The sequence below is a fragment of the Panthera tigris genome, chromosome X (genome assembly GCF_018350195.1).
Source record: "Panthera tigris isolate Pti1 chromosome X, P.tigris_Pti1_mat1.1, whole genome shotgun sequence".
Classification (NCBI taxonomy): domain Eukaryota; kingdom Metazoa; phylum Chordata; class Mammalia; order Carnivora; family Felidae; genus Panthera; species Panthera tigris.
Window position 1 is genome coordinate 48,825,458 of NC_056677.1, and position 18,964 is coordinate 48,844,421.

At 41.4% G+C, this 18,964-nt stretch overlaps 1 long non-coding RNA gene and 1 other non-coding gene across 2 annotated transcripts; one reads left to right on the forward strand and one right to left on the reverse strand.

Moving 5' to 3' along the window:
• Positions 1–709: 709 nt before the first annotated feature.
• On the reverse strand, positions 710–835 carry LOC122235626. The gene has a single exon (XR_006213667.1). It is a non-coding gene; the product is annotated as a U6atac minor spliceosomal RNA (small nuclear RNA).
• Positions 836–7,883: 7,048 nt separating this feature from the next.
• On the forward strand, positions 7,884–15,850 carry LOC122235342. The gene is made up of 3 exons (XR_006213410.1): positions 7,884–7,943; positions 15,463–15,529; positions 15,772–15,850. It is a non-coding gene; the product is annotated as an uncharacterized LOC122235342 (long non-coding RNA).
• The last annotated feature ends 3,114 nt before the right edge of the window (positions 15,851–18,964 follow it).

Sequence of the window (18,964 nt, forward strand, 5' to 3'; positions counted from 1 at the left end):
AGTATGTCAGCTCAATCCCTTTCCTTCCCCATGGGTTCTCACTTCAAAACACTTCCTAGCACAGACATTCTCAAATTTTTTGCACCTTGGGTCCCTTTGGCAGCTAGATGTAGCCTGTAGCTCCCTTAAGAGAATAATATTTTTATAAATGCATAAAATTAAATGAATAGAATTATAACTGAAATTTATTATATTGAAATATGGTTTTGAATTTTAAAAAAAGATTGTAATTTGATAACATATATGCTTATTTATTAATACATTAAATAAGAGTATCTAGTGATAGACATAACTATCATAATTTCAATTTTAGTATATGTGCTGCCGAAGCGAGCACATAACTATCATAATTTCAAAGTGATAAGCATAAATGATACTTTAAGAAATGTGAAACAAATATAATGTGATGAAAGTCTTTATTGGTGACATTATTGTGGTTCCTTGCCTAGGTTAGTAATTGAAAGACATGCTCAAATTAAGTTAAAGGTAAGTGAAAATAAAGGCATAGGCCTTTTCCCTGTATATGTGTAGACCTCTCTGAATTCCATATTCTGACTGTTCTTGCTTCATAATGCCCTAACTACCTTGTTTGCTTAGTGGACAAATTTATTACAAACCATTTATTTATTTTTTTTTACATTGGTTACATGTTGAAATAATACTGTAGATATATTGGGTTAATAAAATATACTACAAAATTAATGTAACCCAAAAACGTTGGTGAGATGCCACGAAATAGGTGGCAGTGCCTTAATTGTATGCATGTTGTCAGGCCTGAGGGCCTCTTTCATCCTTGTCAAGGGGAGTGCTAACCTTCTCTCCTTTCATAAAACGCTATTACAAACAATTAAGTGCATATTATGTGCTCTTCTCTCTGTACCCATTAAAATGTATCTTATCACTTGTGATGTGAGGTAGATATTGCTATCCATACCTTAAAGGTGGGAAAATGGAGGGATCATTTCACATTGACTACAGATCACACAGGTAAGAAGGGACTGCTAGCCCTGGAGCCTCCAGAAATTTTGACACAGAGCTATGTTCTTCTTCTTATTTATTTGCTTCAGCTCTTTGTTTTATTTTGTTCTTATTAAGTTTTTATTTAAATTCAATTTATTTAACATACAATGTACTATTAGTTTTCAGGTGTACAATTTAGTGATTTAGCACTTACATACAACTCACAGTGCTCATCACAAGTTCAATCATAATCCTCATCACCTATCTAACCCATCACCTACATACCTCCCCTCTAATAACCATCAGTTTGTTCTCTATAATTAAGAGTCTGGGGGCACCTGGGTGGCTCAGTCGGTTAAGTGTCCGACTTCAGCTCAGGTCATGATCTCACAGTTATTGAGTTTGAGCCCCGTGTCAGGCTCTCTGCTGTCAGAACAGAACCCACTTTGGATCCTTTGCCCCCCTCCCTCTCTCTCTGCCCCTCCCCTGCTTGTGCTCTGCTCTCTCAAAATAAATAAATAAAACTTTAAAAAGTTTGTTTCTTGGTTTGCCTTTTTTCCCCTATGCCTGTTTGTTTTGTTTCTTAAATTCTACGTATGAGTGAAATCATATGATATATGCTCTTTGGATGGTAGAATATAATTGGAGCATGTGGCTCAGTTTAGTAAATTACTGAGTATCTGTGTGAGGGAGTAAGGAAACCTTGTTCACTGAAGAAGCCAACAGACTGCATGTCCCAGTAGGGGAGGGACAAGGATGCTGGAGTTCTAACAGAGAGTCTCCTCAGGTCTCACTATGAAAAGATTCTGAAAGAGGGGCTTATGCCTGCTAAATTGGCATCCAATTGTAGTGATATCTGAGAAAATCAAAGGCACTTATTGACTACAGGTTTGACCTGTCTCCTGGTAGCCGGTGCAGTTGTGCTTTCCATTCTTTATCAAGTACTCAGTGCTTTACAACAAGTTACTACTTTCCCACTAACCTTAATTATATAATTGGTACTAGTATTGAATACATTGGCTTTTATATTGATCCTTTTTTCTTTTCAGTTCTTCATTCTTTTTTTTAATGTTTATTTTTTATATTTGAGAGAGAGAAAGAGACAGAGGGCAAGTGGGAAAAGGACAGAGAAAGAGGGAGACACAGAATCCGAAGCAGGCTCCAGGCTCTGAGCTGTCAGCACAGAGCCTAATGCCAGGCTTGAACTCACAAACCATGAGATCATGACCTGAGCCGAAGTTGGATGCTTACCCACTGAGCCACCCAGGTGTCCCTCTTAGTTCTTTTTGAAGTTGTAAATGGGTACAATATTTTGATATCTAAAATGCTAAGATTCTTAGATTATAAAAAAAAAAAACACACATACAGAATCAAGAGACTACCAGTTTTGGATTATTACCCAACTTCTATCTCTTGGATAGTAAAAGAGATATAAAAATGAACTACCACCTGGCCCATCTCAGTATTGTGAAAAAAATAAAGTAGTCTATATCATCTTTGAACAGTATAATAATCTGTAAAACATGAAACAATGTATGTATCTAATATTAAATCCACAAATTATATAATTTTAGGAAGGAGTGATTTATTTTAATTTTTAAACATATTTTGAACAGATATATGCATATGAAAGAAAATTCAAAAAGTACAAAACTGTATATAGTGAAAGGTTTCCCTCCTTCTCCTGACCTCAGACTTAACCTTCATCCTGCCAGAGACAACCACTATTCCTAGATTCATGTGTATCCTTCCAGAAATACTCTGTGCAAATACAAACCTAAATGGGTACTATCTAGTTCTTGTTTAACAGAAATGTCATCAATAATATAAATATTGTACTTCCCAGTGTTTCTTAAACTAACAGTACATCCTAGAAAGCATTCCACATCAGAACAAAATGAATCAAAAACTTGCAGTTTGTATAGGATGTATGTCTTATGACCTACTTTACAGGAAAAATATAGTTAATAATACCATATAGAATACCAAACTATTGCTAAGAAGGTAGAATTGAGGTATTCACATCACACACAAAAATGGTAGCTGTGTGAGGAAATAATGTATTAATAAGATTGACCATAATAATTTCAATATGTATATCAATCATATACTTCATAATAAATATATACAATATTTAACAACACATTTTAAGTTTTTATATATTTACTTTGAAAGACAGTGAGTGCTAGTCAGAGAGGAGAGAGAATCCCAAGCAGGCTCCATGCTGTCAGTGCAGACACCAATGCGGGGCTTGACCCATGAACCATGAAATCATGACCTAAACCAAAATCCAGAGTTGGATGTTTAACCACCTGAGCCACCCAAGTGCCCCAACATTGCAATTTTAAATGCAGTACGAAAATTAGTTTTTAAAATAAGAATATCATGAGATGATTTATATTCCAATGATTGCATAAAATGTTTGATTTTGATAATTTGAACCATTTCATTTGTGTCCATATTTTGGTTATTACTTCTTTTTGTCATGCAGTCATACTGCGAAGAATACACTTGTACAACATCATTTCACACATCTGTGTATCTATCAGTGGGACAAATGCCTGAAAATGTGTTCAATAGCCATTTCCTAGGTGTCTCCTGAGTGCCAGGCTAGGGACTCAAAGCTCAGGATTACAACACGCTTAAGTTGCACTCAACTCACATCACACAAGGTGATGCAAAATTCACGATCACTACTGTGAACCCCAAAGTATGGTTGTCAATATCAACAGTCAGGGGACAAAACAGCCACAGCAACTAGGGAAAGCTGTAATCCATGTGGTGTCCATTTGACACTAAAAGCACTGTTGCTTTCATCCCCAGTTGTGGGGGCCACCATAAGAGTTCTGTACTTTCCCAAAAAAAAAAAAAAAAAAAAAAAGAGTTCTGTACTTTCCCCCCAACCTTCTGCATCCATGTGTGAAAACCAGGACTTTTTATGTCCTAGAGAGAGGTTTCCCAGGGCACAGGGTTTTAGCACTAAAATTGGGATACCGGATACCCCTGAGCCAACCAGTCAGTTGGTCACCCTTCCACTGTTTCTCAGCAGGCTCTTTCTTTTTGTTCTTTTTAAGTAAGCTTTACAACCACCATGGGGCTTGAACTCACGACCCTGAAATCAAGATTTGTATGCTCTACTGACTGAGTCAACCAGGTGCCCCTACCCTCCCACTGTTTCAACTGGAAAAGCTTTGTAAAATTTTACTTAAAACAAGAAATTTGGAAGGAACACCATCTGAAATAATTTACCAAACTTTATTGTCTGTGCTTGAGAGAATGGAGTTAATGAGAAACTACACAGATGAAAACGTATTGGAATTTGAAAGGATGTTACCAGTGTAAAGCTAAGGAGAAAGTCTGGGATTTTAGTCAACCTGTCATATAATTTCCCAAATGTTTTACTTTGGTGGTAAGTCATCATGTTCAATGATCTCTGTCTGGTCCACAGAAACATTACAGTAAATATTCAAAAGTCTTTTCCCAATAAACTTTATGTTTACACCTTACTTCAAATAACCAGCAGAGAGAATTAACATTCTGGAAAACTAGACACTGAAATAATGAAAATAGGAAGGACATGTGGACCTTGATGGGCTCCCTATAGTGACAGAGCTGCAAAAGAGTTTAGAAATCATATCAAGCAATGGCTATACACTTTAATAAAGTGGGGTGTCAAGCCACAAGCTCTATTGTCTGTTAGTTTTATCATCAGTAGCTTTTTTTTTTCATTTAAATGACTGTAACTGTTTTTAAATTATTTTGAATATCATCTTTGCGTGTATGTGGTCTCAAGGTTTCTTTCCCATGCAGGCTCTCATTTAGAGGTGGCAGGGGTTCTGGAAATCAAGATAGAGCCTCTTCGGCTCTCAGTTGCTTCCCTGATTCTTCATTAGGATTTATCCTATTGCAGCTCCATTTTTATTGATCTTGAGTGCCCAGGAGCAGGGTTGGCCCACTCTGCATGAGTTGGGTGGTGAAAAGGACAAGTGACTCCAGTGTTAAGTGGTGACCCTAGACCATCCTCTTTTCCTCTCCTCCTGCTAGCCCCCGTCTCACAGTGTGCCAGTGATTAAGACTTGGGGCTCCTCCCATCTACCATCAGAGACAACCAGACCTATGTAGATCAAATTCTCTGGATTTTCAGGAACAGGTCTGATTACATCTAATTTTGTCATCTTGAAAACCACAGTCTGATTAGTGTGTGGGCAAGTACAATTCAATTTTTGTACCTTTATGAGGATTCATATGCCTACGTTCATAAATCAAAGTCAAGTCAAAAAATCAGGACATAAAATCCTATTTATGGTATGATCTTAGTCATCGAAAACATGCATATGCACAGACCATAAGAGGGGAGCAAATATATTGCAGAACAAACAGTGGAGATTTATGGTGATGAGATAACATTGACTTTCTTTCCTCTTTTTTTTTTTTTGTTTCCACAAATTGTTGTCATGTGTCTATGTTGTATGTTTAATAAAAGATGAGAAAATAATAGCACACCTTGTTCACTGCACACTTCTCTAGTTTTTGTTTTTAAAATATAGTTTCTGTAGAATGGGACAGCTTCTCACCTCCCCTTTCCAGAGAGGACCCATCACATCTACACACACACACACACACACATGCATACACACTCGCACACAAATTGGGGGACTTGTCTCAACACCTGTTATACCACTGGCACAGCAATTAACAGAGTATGGTATTTGGTGGACAACTATGGAAAGATTGCCATGCCCTGTCCCAGGGTAATGGATCCCCAGGGACAGAGGATCCCCTAGGCAGAAGTTCCTAAAGAGTGCAAGATTCCCTTGCTATATCGTTGTTGCATTGCAGGTGGCTCTGACTTTGGTTAGGAGACGTGCCCCTGGTTCTGACCCCTAAAAACTTCTCTGCACCTCAACTATTTTCTCTACCAACCTTACATAAGAGAGAGTTAATAATTCCTGTCACCTGGTTTCTTTTAACTAAGAAAAAATCAAGCACACCACCCTCAACTTTCTTTTTGTTAAAACTTTTTAAATGTTTTATTTATTTTTGAGGTGGGGGGAGGGAATGGGTGGGGGAGGGACAGAGAGAGAAGGAGGCACAGAATCCAAAGCAGGCTCCAGGCTCTGAGCTGTCAACACAGAGCCCGACGTGGGACTTGAGCTCATGGGCCGCGAGATCATGACCTGAGCTGAAGTCAGACGCTCAACCGACTGAGCCACCCAGGCGTCCTGTCCACCTTCAACATTCTTACCAGAGGTGCATATTACTACATACAAAATTTCTTTACATGTCCTTCAACAAGAATAAGAAAAAAGTGATTTCTCTAAAATAAAATGTGTTTAAGAGATCAGGAAGACATCCGCTCCTTTCAAACTTCTTTCTTTGAGTAAATAAACGTTGCTTAAAATTGCAGGGCTATTTCCAGCACCATTTGTTTAAGGGTGGCTTCTATCTGCCAGAATCTGCAATTGGCACACAGTCTACAAATATGTGACTGATATTTCACAGGCATTTTTCATATTTCACTTGCTATTGTTCCCATAAACGTGACTATCTCTTATTTTTTCTGTCTCTCATCTCTAACCCACCCTCTACACGCACATTACCCTCAGTAATCCCAGCATTTCATTTTTTTTTTATTTTTAACTTTTTGTTATGGAATATTTTAAACACATAAAAACAGAAAGAATAGTACCATGCACTCCGTGTACCCATTAAGTTCAAGAGTCATCAACTTCAACAGTCATTAACTTTCTTCAATTCTTGTTTCATCTATCCCCCATCATACTTAAAAAAAAAAAAGTGTTGCTTTGTTTTGTTTCTCTGAAGTACTGTGAAACAAAATGTGGACATCAACTCATTTCATCCAGAAATACACTTTAATAGGTAAGGATCCATTGTAACAGAACCATGGCACATATCATACCCAAGAAAATGTCCAAGATTGCCTTAGCATCATCTACTACCCAATAATAACGTTTCCATTTCCCCAATTGCCTCATCAGACCTGTATTTATACATGATTTATGTATTTGTGCAGTTTGTTTGCTCAAATTAGGATCTGAAAAGTCCCACACATTGCATATGTTTGATATGTGGCATAGTCTTTTAATGTTTTACATTTCCCCCTCATCTTTTCCATGCCATTTATTTGTTGAAGAAAATATGATCTGCTGACTTTCTTGCCAGGACTGGAGAAACAAAGGGTTCCTGGATTAGAAGCCCCTCTGGGGCATAATGACAGTCATGTTTTTTCTGGTTCTTGGGCCAGAGGGTTATGTCTGAGCATGTGTGGGGTCATTCCTTTCTTCTTTTCTCTATTTAAAAAGTTGCTTTAATGTGCATAATATGTATAACTTTCATAGTGGAAACATAGAGATGTAAATAGAAACAAAGGACCCTTAGTCAGACCATGTGCTCTGGTTTTTATTGTCATTGTGGAATGGTTACATGTTCCACATTCCATTCATAAGAATTAGGGATCATCTCCCTCCATCAATTTTTGACCCACAGACACACATCAGTCCTGGGAACTGTCTCAGTCAGTTACTTTCCATCCTTACAACTAGCGCACTGGAAGAACGGTGGTAAATCTTGGCAGGATCCCTTGGAAAGTTTGCCCTCCTCTACCCCAAAGGGAAGATTATTAAGCATATCCCTGCCTATTCCCAGGAAATAAAAGCCCCTTGCACCCACTACATTCAGATCTTACTAGGTTCTCCAAGGAGCAGTGGTAGAATTTGAGACTAGTGTATCAGCTGTCATGTTCACCTCTGGGTGACTTGCCGTTTCCTCTTGTTTTATATTCAATAAAGGAGCAGTCCCACCTTGACACTTCTCATCTAAGTGAGGTGACAGAGGCCAGTGACAGGTGACAGAGGCCAGTGTGCATGATGGTCTCACCATCTTTTTTTTTTTTTTTCTCACAGGATTGAATAAGTTCCAGAAGCAAAGTTGTATAATGGGAATACTAGTTTGAAATAATAAATGTAAGCATTTGTCATTATTTTTGCAATGAATCTTTCACCTTCCAATAGTCATAATGGCCCTGAGGTGGGGGAAAGGGTGTATGTCCCCTTGAGAAGAAGGATGGCATGATATAGGAGAATTCAGTCACTGATTCTTACAGGTAAAAGAAAGTGTTTCTTTCTCAGAAGTGAGGGAAGAGAGGTGAGTGAAGGAGAGAGGAAGGTAGGGAAGAAGAGAGAGAGAGAGAGAGAGAGAGAGAGAGAATGAATAATATTAGATATGTGTGTCCTGATATCATCTTCTGAAAAATCCTATAAGTGGTGGTCTTAGATCAATGAGAAAGCTGGATATAGAAGCAGCATGTGCCAACAGCACTGGAGCCAGTATGATTGTTGGAAGACAAGAGAGAGTTATTGCAGTCTGTGGAGACACTTCACTCAGAGTGGATATGGGGACATCAGACCCATATGTACACCCCTAAAACTTCCTCAGCTCCCATTTGCTTTAGAAGAGATTAAGCCTATTTCACCAGCCTTCTGGAAGGGTACAGAATGCAGCTGAATGTTGTTGAGTGCATCAGGGTCACCCTAACTGAGGTGAAGGGACTGTGGAGCACATTGGTCTACAACGTCAGGTGTGTACACAGATGAGGTGGGTAAGAAGTGCATTGAGGTACAGGAAGGAAACGCTAGAAATTCTAAGCATATTTATTTTTATCACATCCTTTTAAATATCTAATTTTAGTGTATGTTTTATGATGAGCATTGCATACTAATACAGTGTCACTAGTATGTAATCTATAAATTAATAAATATGCATATATTGGAGATATGTGCTCAAAATCTTTTGTTACCAGTGCATGCATTAGATTCTCAGGGCTGCTGTAACAAACTACCACAAGCTGAGTAGTTGAGAGCAATGAAAATGTATTCTCTCACAATTCTAGAGGTACCAGTCTGAAGCAAGGTGTTAGTTAGCAGGGCCATGCCCCCTCTGAAGCCTCTAAGGAAGCATCCTTCCGTGTCTCTTCCTAGCCTCTGAAGGGTGGCGGCAATCCTGACTTTTCCTTGGCTTCTAGATGCATCACTCCAGCCTCTGCCTCCATTTTTTTAATGGTGTGCTCCTCCATGTGAGTCTCTGTCTCTGTATCCTCTATTTTTTTTTTTATGAAGACAACAGTCATGTTGGATTTAGGGTCCACCCTAATCCAGTATGGCCTCATCTTAACCAATTACATCTGCAAAGACCCTGTTCCCAAATAAAGTCACAATCTGAGGTAGACATGAATCTTGGGGGCACGCTAGTCAACCTAGTACACAGTGTGTAATGAAAAATGACCAGAGACCATTGTTGTAGTGAGTGTCACACTGGGCACCCACATTGGCATCAACTTTGAGTTTCAAGCAAATCTCAAGGGGATCCATAAGTCTGGCAAGAGAAAAGTCCAGTAAGGAAGCAGTATTCAGGTTACATTGCCACATAAACAGAATCCAAAGAATAGCACTCAGACTGAGGGTGCCTCTGTACTGCCACCATGATATCATTTTAGCCACACTCTGTGGCATCATTTTATAGAGGAGAAGGAAAAGTAAGTAGAAGTTAGAATTGACTCAATAATTGCTTGAAATGGAGAAGCCAAGCTGGAAGAGCCCTGAAGAATCTTTAATCATGAAATGTAAGTGGTCTACCTGTCCACCTTTGGTACCCCCTGGAGTGTGTACTGGAAAAGCAGGATTAGTTATGGGCAACAAGTAAGTCGCTTTGTCTTTGCACAACAGAGCTTAATGTATTACATTTTGAGATTCTGTTAACAGACAGTCTGTGTAAATGTGCCTCCCTGTCAATTTATGGTATCTATATCCATCTAGTGGTTTCGGACTTTGCCTAAAAGCTGGCATATCCCATATTCACATTTTGAAACCGCTTACAGATAATGGAGGGCAGTGCCATTTAATATTTAAGAGCAAAGTGCATATTTTGACTTGGAGAGACCTGGTTTCAAATCTTCACTCTGGTTTTTTTTTTTGTTTTTTTTTTTTGTTTTTAGAGCATTAATATTTAAACACTTTAATATTTTTTTGTTTTTTTTATTTTTTAATATATGAAATTTACTGTCAAATTGGTTTCCATACAACACCCAGTGCTCATCCCAAAAGGTGCCCTCCTCAATACCCATCACCCACCCTGCCCTCCCTCCCACCCCCCATCAACCCTCAGTTTGTTCTCAGTTTTTAACAGTCTCTTATGCTTTGGCTCTCTCCCACTCTAACCTCTTTTTTTTTTTTTCCTTCCCCTCCCCCATGGGTTTCTGTTACGTTTCTCAGGATCCACATAAGAGTGAAACCATGTGGTATCTGTCTTTCTCTGTATGGCTTATTTCACTTAGCATCACACTCTCCAGTTCCATCCACGTTGCTACAAAAGGCCATATTTCATTTTTTCTCATTGCCACGTAGTATTCCATTGTGTATATAAACCACAATTTCTTTATCCACTAAATGCACTCTGCCATTTAGTGCAAACCTTGCATGGCCCTGTATAAGCTGCCTAACCTCTCTGAACCCCAGATGCCTCATTTGGAAAATGGAGGACTATGAACCCTATCACACAGTGTGGTGAGGGTGAAATGATATAACATAGGTAATAGAAATACATGCCCAGAATGTAATAGGTACTCAATTTACAAGAGCTGTAACTATGAATTACATTCCTTCCTCATTCAGAAATCTGCCCCAGGATGGAAGGAGAATCCTGTGCCGTCTTCAGAGCATCCTAGCAACTTTTATGACTTTGCTATTGCACAATTTACCTCTAACTTAATGATTCACTACACGTGCCCCCGTGAGCTTCAATGGTCTTCATATTTTAAAATAATTCCATGTCCTTCATTTAAAGATGAGTGAAATAATATTCTGCTGCCAGTTGATTTCTTTGTGGGAGTGCCTCACTAATTTGAAAGTGTTTATCATCACTATTATTGACATCTTTTCCACTAGATTCTCAAAAATATTCCTTCAGTCATACACCTAATATTTTTTTGACTGTTTAATGCGCACAAGGTACCATTCCAGACACCTGGGATATATCAGCAAATGGAGCAAACAGACAGGGGCAAACAGCCCCTGGAGTGGGGCTGGGAGGCAGATACGAGGAAGGAGCTCACAGCAACCAGTGCACTTTTGACTTCTCTGCCTTAAGAGAGAGACACAACAGACCCTGGGTTTGCTACCACCATTGGTGTCCAAATGCCATAAACATGACTTTTGGCTGGTGGTTCCTCCTTACAGCAAAGCAGGACACAGTAGGGTGCAGTGGAAGAGGAAGGCTACTGCAGTCCATGGGTTCTTGGAGTGCTAGATATGGTGCATCCCACTAGTTCCCCCTTTGCTTTCCTATATCCACTCTGGTGCCAACTACACTCATGGAACTGTTTTCAGTATACATGTGGGAACACAGATGCTGATGGAGATAGACTGTGAGATACTTTGAGGAAAACCCTAGCATAGTGGTCTAACTGGATTCCTGCTCTAAGTACACAGCTTCTTCCACTCTTCTGGCATGCCCACTTCTGACAGTTTTCTTTAAACAAAACAAAACAAAACAAAACAAAACAAAACACAACTGATAATTCAGAGGCTTTAAAAAAAAAATCTATTTGCTGGTTTTATTCTCATGTAATCTCATCACTGATCCACACACTTCTTGCCAGGACTGGAGAAGCATATGGGTCATGATTACAAACCTGGCTGGAGAATATTGGGTGTCACAGTTTTCCTGGTCCTTGGACCTCAGGGTCTGGCCTGGGTAGTCCCACTCCTGGCTGCTGGAGCTCTTATAACCTGCCCTGTGGGAGTCTATTGAATGAGGGTGGAGGGTTTGGGGGCATCAGTCACATGGTTATGGGAAGGAGGAGCCATTCTTTTCTTCAGGCAGCATGAGCTCAATGACCAGGGCCCTATGTTGAGGCCCTCTGCTGTTGACGTTCTTCAGGCGTGTTCAGTCTTTGTATTTGTTAGTTACATGACCCAAGCCTCATATCAAAGGCCGACATGCCATGGAGTGAGGTTTTCTCAGGGAATCAGTCTGATTTTACAGAGTTGCAGGGAAGAACGGGGTGCTGAGAGACCCCTTGGAAGTTCTGAAGAAATCTTTGCTACGTTGGCAGCTCTGGCTCACGGGGTAGGATTCCACTGCCATTCCCTCCTCACTCCTCTTTTTCCTCCCAGATACCTGTCTGCAGCTTTGCATGCTGATCTCTTATTCCCTGACCTGGCATGTAGGTTGTTTGTACTCCTTCATCACCCTCTGCACACGCGCACTCTATCTTCTTCTTTCTCTGGCAAGATTCTTGAGACTAGTGTTTGGAAAGAACAGCAGATAGCAGATACATGTGTTTTCTCTTCACAGCTGCATTCCAAGAGGGTCATGCCAGGGCGGGTGGGAGGCCTCACAGCAGGGGGAGGAAGCAGGGAACAGTGAACAGAAGGAGCAGAGAAGCAACCTGCCATGTCTCTGCCCTTTGGAACTGTCCAGGCTGGGTACCAGGAACTGGGTTCTTCTGTGACCCAGGCCTCCTGGAAGGCTGTAATTGCCACCTACTCACAGTTAACTATTGCTCAGAACCTGGAACCATGCTGCTTGCCCTCAACTTCTCCCCCCACTACGATTTCTATGGAAGGTGTGTGTATGTGTGTGTGTGTGTGTGTGTGTGTGTGTGTGTGTGAGAGAGAGAGAGAGAGAGAGAGAGAGCATGTGAGAGAGTACATGTATGTGCACATGTTTCTTTTTTTTCATTTTTTTAACGTTTTATTTATTTTTGAGACAGAGAGAGACAGAGCATGAACGGGGAAGGGGCAGAGAGAGAGGGAGACACAGAATCGGAAGCAGGCTCCAGGCTCTGAGCCATCAGCCCAGAGCCCTACGCGGGGCTCGAACTCACGGACCGCGAGATCGTGACCTGAGCTGAAGTCGGACGCTCAACCGACTGAGCCACCCAGGCGCCTCTATGTGCACATGTTTCTGTGTGAGAGAGCCCACTTGCTTGTCTGTGTGTATGTGTGTAAGAGAGAATATGTGAGAGAGCATTGTGTGTGTGTGTGTGTGTGTGTGTGTGTGTGTGCATGTGAGAGATCGCACTTGCATGTCTCTGTGCATGCTTGTGTGTGTGAGAGAGAGACAGAGAGAGAAAGAGAGAGACAGAGACTGTTAGATCATTGGCTTCACATCTATATATTCTAGGCCTGGGAAGAGGGAAGAACCAGAAGCTTAGAAATGCATCTTTAACCATCTTTCTTTCTTGATATTTGGGTAGTTTTGGTAGTTTTGGTAGACATAACTTGCTTCTCCTTTTCATGTGTATATATGTGTGCATGTATGTTTGTGTTAGTGAGTATACCTGCTTTTGTAATGTGTGTTAGTTTCTAGGTATGTGTGTGTGTGTGCATTTGTGTGTATTTCTGGATGTCATACCCCCCTCTGAGATTCTGTCTCTCCTTATAGGTACACATGCATATGCTTGTGTACTTCCATGTGGCATGTGTGACTATAAGGTGCCTATGAATTTTTAGATATGTTAGGGGGTGTGGAAGTATATGTGGTGTACTTATGGCAAGTGTGTACATATGGCACCTGATTGTGCATGTACACCTGGGTGTGTGTCTGTCTGCCTGGGAATGTAAGCCTATAAGCACACACTCAGAAGTGAAGATAGGGATGGTGTCCCATCTAGGAGAGTCTGAACATGTGTGAGGCAGCTGTCTGTGGGTGTGGGAATATACGAGTGCATCTTTAGGAAGAGGTGGTTGTATTTCTGTATGACTTGGGAGGCAAGGTGGAGTTTTCACCTTCTGGAAGGAAGGGAGGCTTACTTTATCACTTTTGGGGCCTAGGACATGTCTGTCAGAACTCCTTGGCCAATGAGCTGAGAATGAGAGCTGAGGCTATGAGTACAGGAAGGGACAGCAGAGAGGTCAGGAGGGTTAGAGAAGCATATAAAAACAAGTGTAGTCAGACAAATTTCAAGAACTGGGGGGCACAGAGCAACCATGTCAGGAACAAACTTGAGGGTGGCAGAACAGCCCATGGTATCCTGGCTTCTGTGAGCTGTCTTGGGGATGGGGGTGAGAGGGGCAGCCCAGATGAAAGATCAGACGTGGGCAGTAAACAACAGGAAGATGTGCTGCAGCCAAGAGGCAGAGGAACATTGCGGGGAAGGTGGGCCCTCCAGACAGCAGAAAAGGAAACAGGTTCTCAGGGAAAGGAGACCCCCTGGCAGGCTGGGCTGTGGCACCACTTTCCACTTACTATTGGCCTGAGGGTCACATTTGCATGGACTAGTACCGAGCCAAGTCCCGGGTCTTGTGTGGCTGAGATGACACAGATGATGGCTGATGACAGGCTAAGGTGGTATGTGGACTGAGTTTGATGATCAGCCTTGGGGCAAAGAGCAGTTCTATCCTGCTATATGTTTGTAGGGTATTATTTGCTATTGTTTGGGCTTTCCTTTTGCCTCTTAGTACAATTCCTCGAGGCAAATACTAATTTTGTCCTGTATGACCCAAGGAGCAAGGGGATTCCTACACAAGAAGGGTGGGGAGACCAGAGTTCAGGGGCAGCCAGCTTCTCTGAACTGCCCCGGGTGCACAAAGAGAGGGGGAGCTGTCATATCTGTTCATTCCCCAGCTAGGCAGTTTCTCTTCAGCAATGCATTAATTGTGTATGTATGAGAGTACGTGCATGGGTAGGTGCATGCATGCACACACTTTGAATTGTCCAGATCAGTGTTTTAGAGTTTCCAACTGCTAGGTGCATTGTGTTGGAGGTTGGGGACTTGTTTGCAGGTAACCTTGATTGGAGGGTAGGAGGTGAGGGGGATTGGTATTCTGAGAGGGGCAGTGTGGGTTTGGCAGAGATGCTTCAGAGTTCACATTTGATACAAGGTTGGGGACAGGACCACTTCATGTACCTCCACACAGAATGCAGCTTGACTCTGGCACCTGGGCCCTGGCAGCTGTGTGAACTGCTTGGGATCAATATTGACATCTTGAGGGTCATCCATCATCTTACCTGGAGGCTATACTGAAGTTCTCTCAGGGGACTTCAAGATTGCTTGTTGGAACTGTAGTGAATAGATAGGTCTTGATAGCAATTTGTGTCACCCTTCTGGGACTCTCAGGCACAAAACCTGTGGGAATCTTGGCCAAGAGTGCTGATGGGATCAACAGTGATAATAGCGGGGGCTCTGAGTCATGGTACTTGTTTCTACTGATGTACAGAAAACTGGTATAAATGTTTATAAATATATGTGTGTAGCATTAAATATTAAATGTATAGCATAAAGATATATAAATATCTTATATATATAAGATAACCTTATATTATATAATAGTTGTGATTATAGTTTTTATCATATTCATTATTATTATCATCAGTAACACTTTCCTCACTATACACTGAAAGTATACCCACAAAAATTAGCACAGGTAACTTCTGGATGGTGGGATTAAGACTAAATATTTCTCAAACTCTTTCTATTTTCAGGGCTTGCAGAAATGTGTGCAATGAGCATGAAGCTTTCCTACAATCATAAAATACAAAAAGCTACAAAGTAAGTTCCATCCTTCCTTGACCGTCAAGACCCAGTGGAAGTCTTGACCATTGTGATATATCTTCTTTTTGAACTCCCATACTCCTTCTTGGGCACACAACTCTCTTGATGCTCCATCAGCAATCAAATCACTTGGTATTTCTTCTTCTTTTTATTTGCAACTTCTTGTTATTCAATCTCCTTCATGATAAGGACCATATTTTGTAATAGCAACCACTGATTGAATGTCTCTGATGGGCCAGGAACTGTGCCAGAGCAGAAGGGATGAAAGTGCAGTCTTTGGACGCTTGATGCTTTGGAAAAGTGCGTTACCAATCTGTGGTAAGTACATACTTTAAGAGTACATGTATAGAAAGTTCTTACAGCACGTGGTGAGAGTCTCTACGATGTTAACAAAAATCGGGGCTTGTATTTTGTGTGTCTTTGCCATTTTTCTGCTTTCTGTTACTTCATTTTCTTTGCATTAAACAAATGTATTGATCCATGAGTGACTGACTTGGGGAAAAACAAATACTCATCCTTCACCACAGACAGTTTGAGAAGCAGTAGTCTAGGGGCTTTGTGAAGGTCAGGTGATTTATTTTCTACAGCATGTCTATAAAGCAAGAGACATTATTCATGTTTTCAGTGGCATACACGGAGGCTGATACAACTTAGATAATTTCTTTTTTAATTTTTAAATATAATTTATTGTCAAATTTGCTAACATACACTGTGTAAAGTATGCTCTTGGTTTTTGGGGTAGATTCCCGTGGTTCATTGCTTACATAAAACACCCATTGCTCATCCCAACAAGTGCCCTCCTCAATGCCCATCACCCATTTTCCCCTCTCCCCCACCCCACCCCAATCCACCCTCAGTTTGTTCTCTGTATTTAAGAGTCTCTTACGGTTTGCCTCCCTCCCTCCCCGTTTGTAACTGTTTTTTCCCCTTCCCTTCCCCCATGGTCTTCTGTTAAGTTTCTCAAGATACACATAAGAGTGAAAACATATGATATCTGTCCTTCTCTGACTGACTTATTTCAGTCAGCATAATACCTTCCAGTTCCATGCACGTTGCTGCAAATGGCGTGATTTCATTCTTTCTCATTGCCAAGTAGTATTGCATTGTGTATATAAACCACATCTTCTTTATCTATTCATCAGTTGATGGACATTTAGGCTCTTTCCATAATTCGGCTATTGTTGATTTCAACTAAGTCCCCAAGCTACCACGTAGAAACCTTGGGTTTGGGACCAACTCTTGCTCCATTGGTGCCCAGCACTTGTTTATCTTACTAGGACTTCGGAAATTCTGATTACATAATCCTGGTGGCTGCTCTCCACCTTCTACGTGGACCAGTGATGCCTGAGGACCAGCTTAATGACAGCCTTTATTGCAATCCCTGCAGCAGGGATGGGGAGCATCTTGGAGGGGCTTGTCTCTGAAAAGAGGGATACAGTTTCAAGCATGTTACCTAAAGCACAGTTTGAAGGGAAAACAGAGTAAAACAATACTTGAATGTTCATTTACAGAGACGTGGGTGCCTAAAGGCCTTGATTGCCATTTCTGGGTCAGGGCTATTGGAGTGTGTGTGTGCCCCGAAGGAGCTCATCTATAAAATAATCTGACCTCCAAATCTGGGCCTCTGGTCTCTTTCTTCTTTCTCAACAGAGAAAGAACACTTTTTTTCTCATAGAGTCTGAATTCATTCTTGCTGGCTTAGATTAGCCATATGATTATTCTTTTTCTGGGATAGGCTTAGACTCTATGACCTGAGACCCAATCCTCTGAAAGCTTTATCTGGCCTCAGGCTTATTCTGCAGATGGGGTCTCACCTCACTGTGAAGCTCATTCCTTGGGGTCATATCAGATGGGGTTGTTTGCTGGACAAGTTTGGTAGGGAGTAGGAAGACTCGAGAATGAAACCAACTGAAGGAAGCCCGACGAGAACAAACGAATCGTGTGTGTGTGTGTGTGTGTGTGTGTGTGTGTGTATGTGTATGTGTATGTGTGTGTGTGTGTGTGTGTCCAACAGCCTGAAGGATAGTGTTCTGAATGGCACAGTGACCTTTAGTTTGATCAGAGTTGTTAATGTCCCCGGGGAGCTACTGTCCTGGCTTGGTTGGACAACAGATCTTCAGGTAGTAAGGATGTTCTAAAAGTCAAGGAGAGGTCAGTTCTGTGGTTCTGGGATGTCTGTCCCACTTGGAGCTGGGCCAGTCGTCAGAAGAGGGGTCTATTTTAAGCAAGCCAAGATCACAGGGGCTGTGCTACTCAGCCTCAGGCTTAGAATAAAGCTCCAACACTGAATAGAGCACCAGCTGTGTCATATAGGAAACTGAGGCAATTGCTCACACAGTCTGTGGCTCTCATGTGGTCATTTCAAGCAGCTGTGGTTCAGTGGGGAGGCTCCATAACAATGTAAGAAGAAGGAAGAGTACTTCCACGCTGACTTGCCAGCAGGTCTGTGCTTATGGTTATAAGGCTGCCTTGGGAGTCAGACTGTTTGGATTCAAAACCTTACTCCTCCAATTGCTTGCTTGGCCAACAAGTACCCTCGGCCAATCCATTGGAACAGCTTGTGCAGCACATCTCTAACTTATAAAATGGGGAATTTCACTCCTCCCTGCTGAGTACTTCCCTTCAGCACCATGCTGTTTCTTCCATCTGAAGTAGTCTTTTCCTGACTCTCTCTTCCCCCAGCAGATGCTGCTCAATTTCTTTGCTCCCCTTTGCAGCAAAACTCCTTTTAAGTCTTCTCTATACTTACTGACTCCTCCCTTCCCACTCTCTTTTAAACCTGTCCAAAGCAGACCTTATCACCCAATCCTCTAATGAATCTGCTCTCATCAAGGTCACCAGAGGCCTCTGCATTGCTAAATCCAATGGTTAACTCCTCCTCTTATCTCACCTTGTGTCGGCACTTTGAGCATAGTTGACCACTGGCTCTCCCTTGATACACTTTGCTTCACATGTCTCCTGGGACACTACATTCTTGGTCTACAGCACTGATGAAACTTCTCAGTCTTCTCAGTTGGCATCTCCTCATCCCTCTGATCTGTTTATGCTGCAGGTCTCTGTCCATGATCTTCTGCTCTTCCCTATGTACACTCACTCTCTAGCTGATCTCATATAGTCTCATGGCTTTTAAATGCCATCTATACATCTTAGGCACGACCGTTCAGCCAAATTCCTGACTTCTCTACAACTGCCTACTCAACTCACACTGAGTGCCAAAGAGACATTAATTCAATATGTCCAGAACTGAATTCCTGATTCCCCGTCCCCCCCCCCCCCAATCTACAAAACTCATTCCAACTTCACTAACCACAGTCATTACTCATATCAGTTGGCAGCCATTCCATTCTACTAGTTGCTCGGGCAAAACAAAACAAAACAAAACAAAGAAACAAAACAACAACAACACACACACACACACACACACACACACAC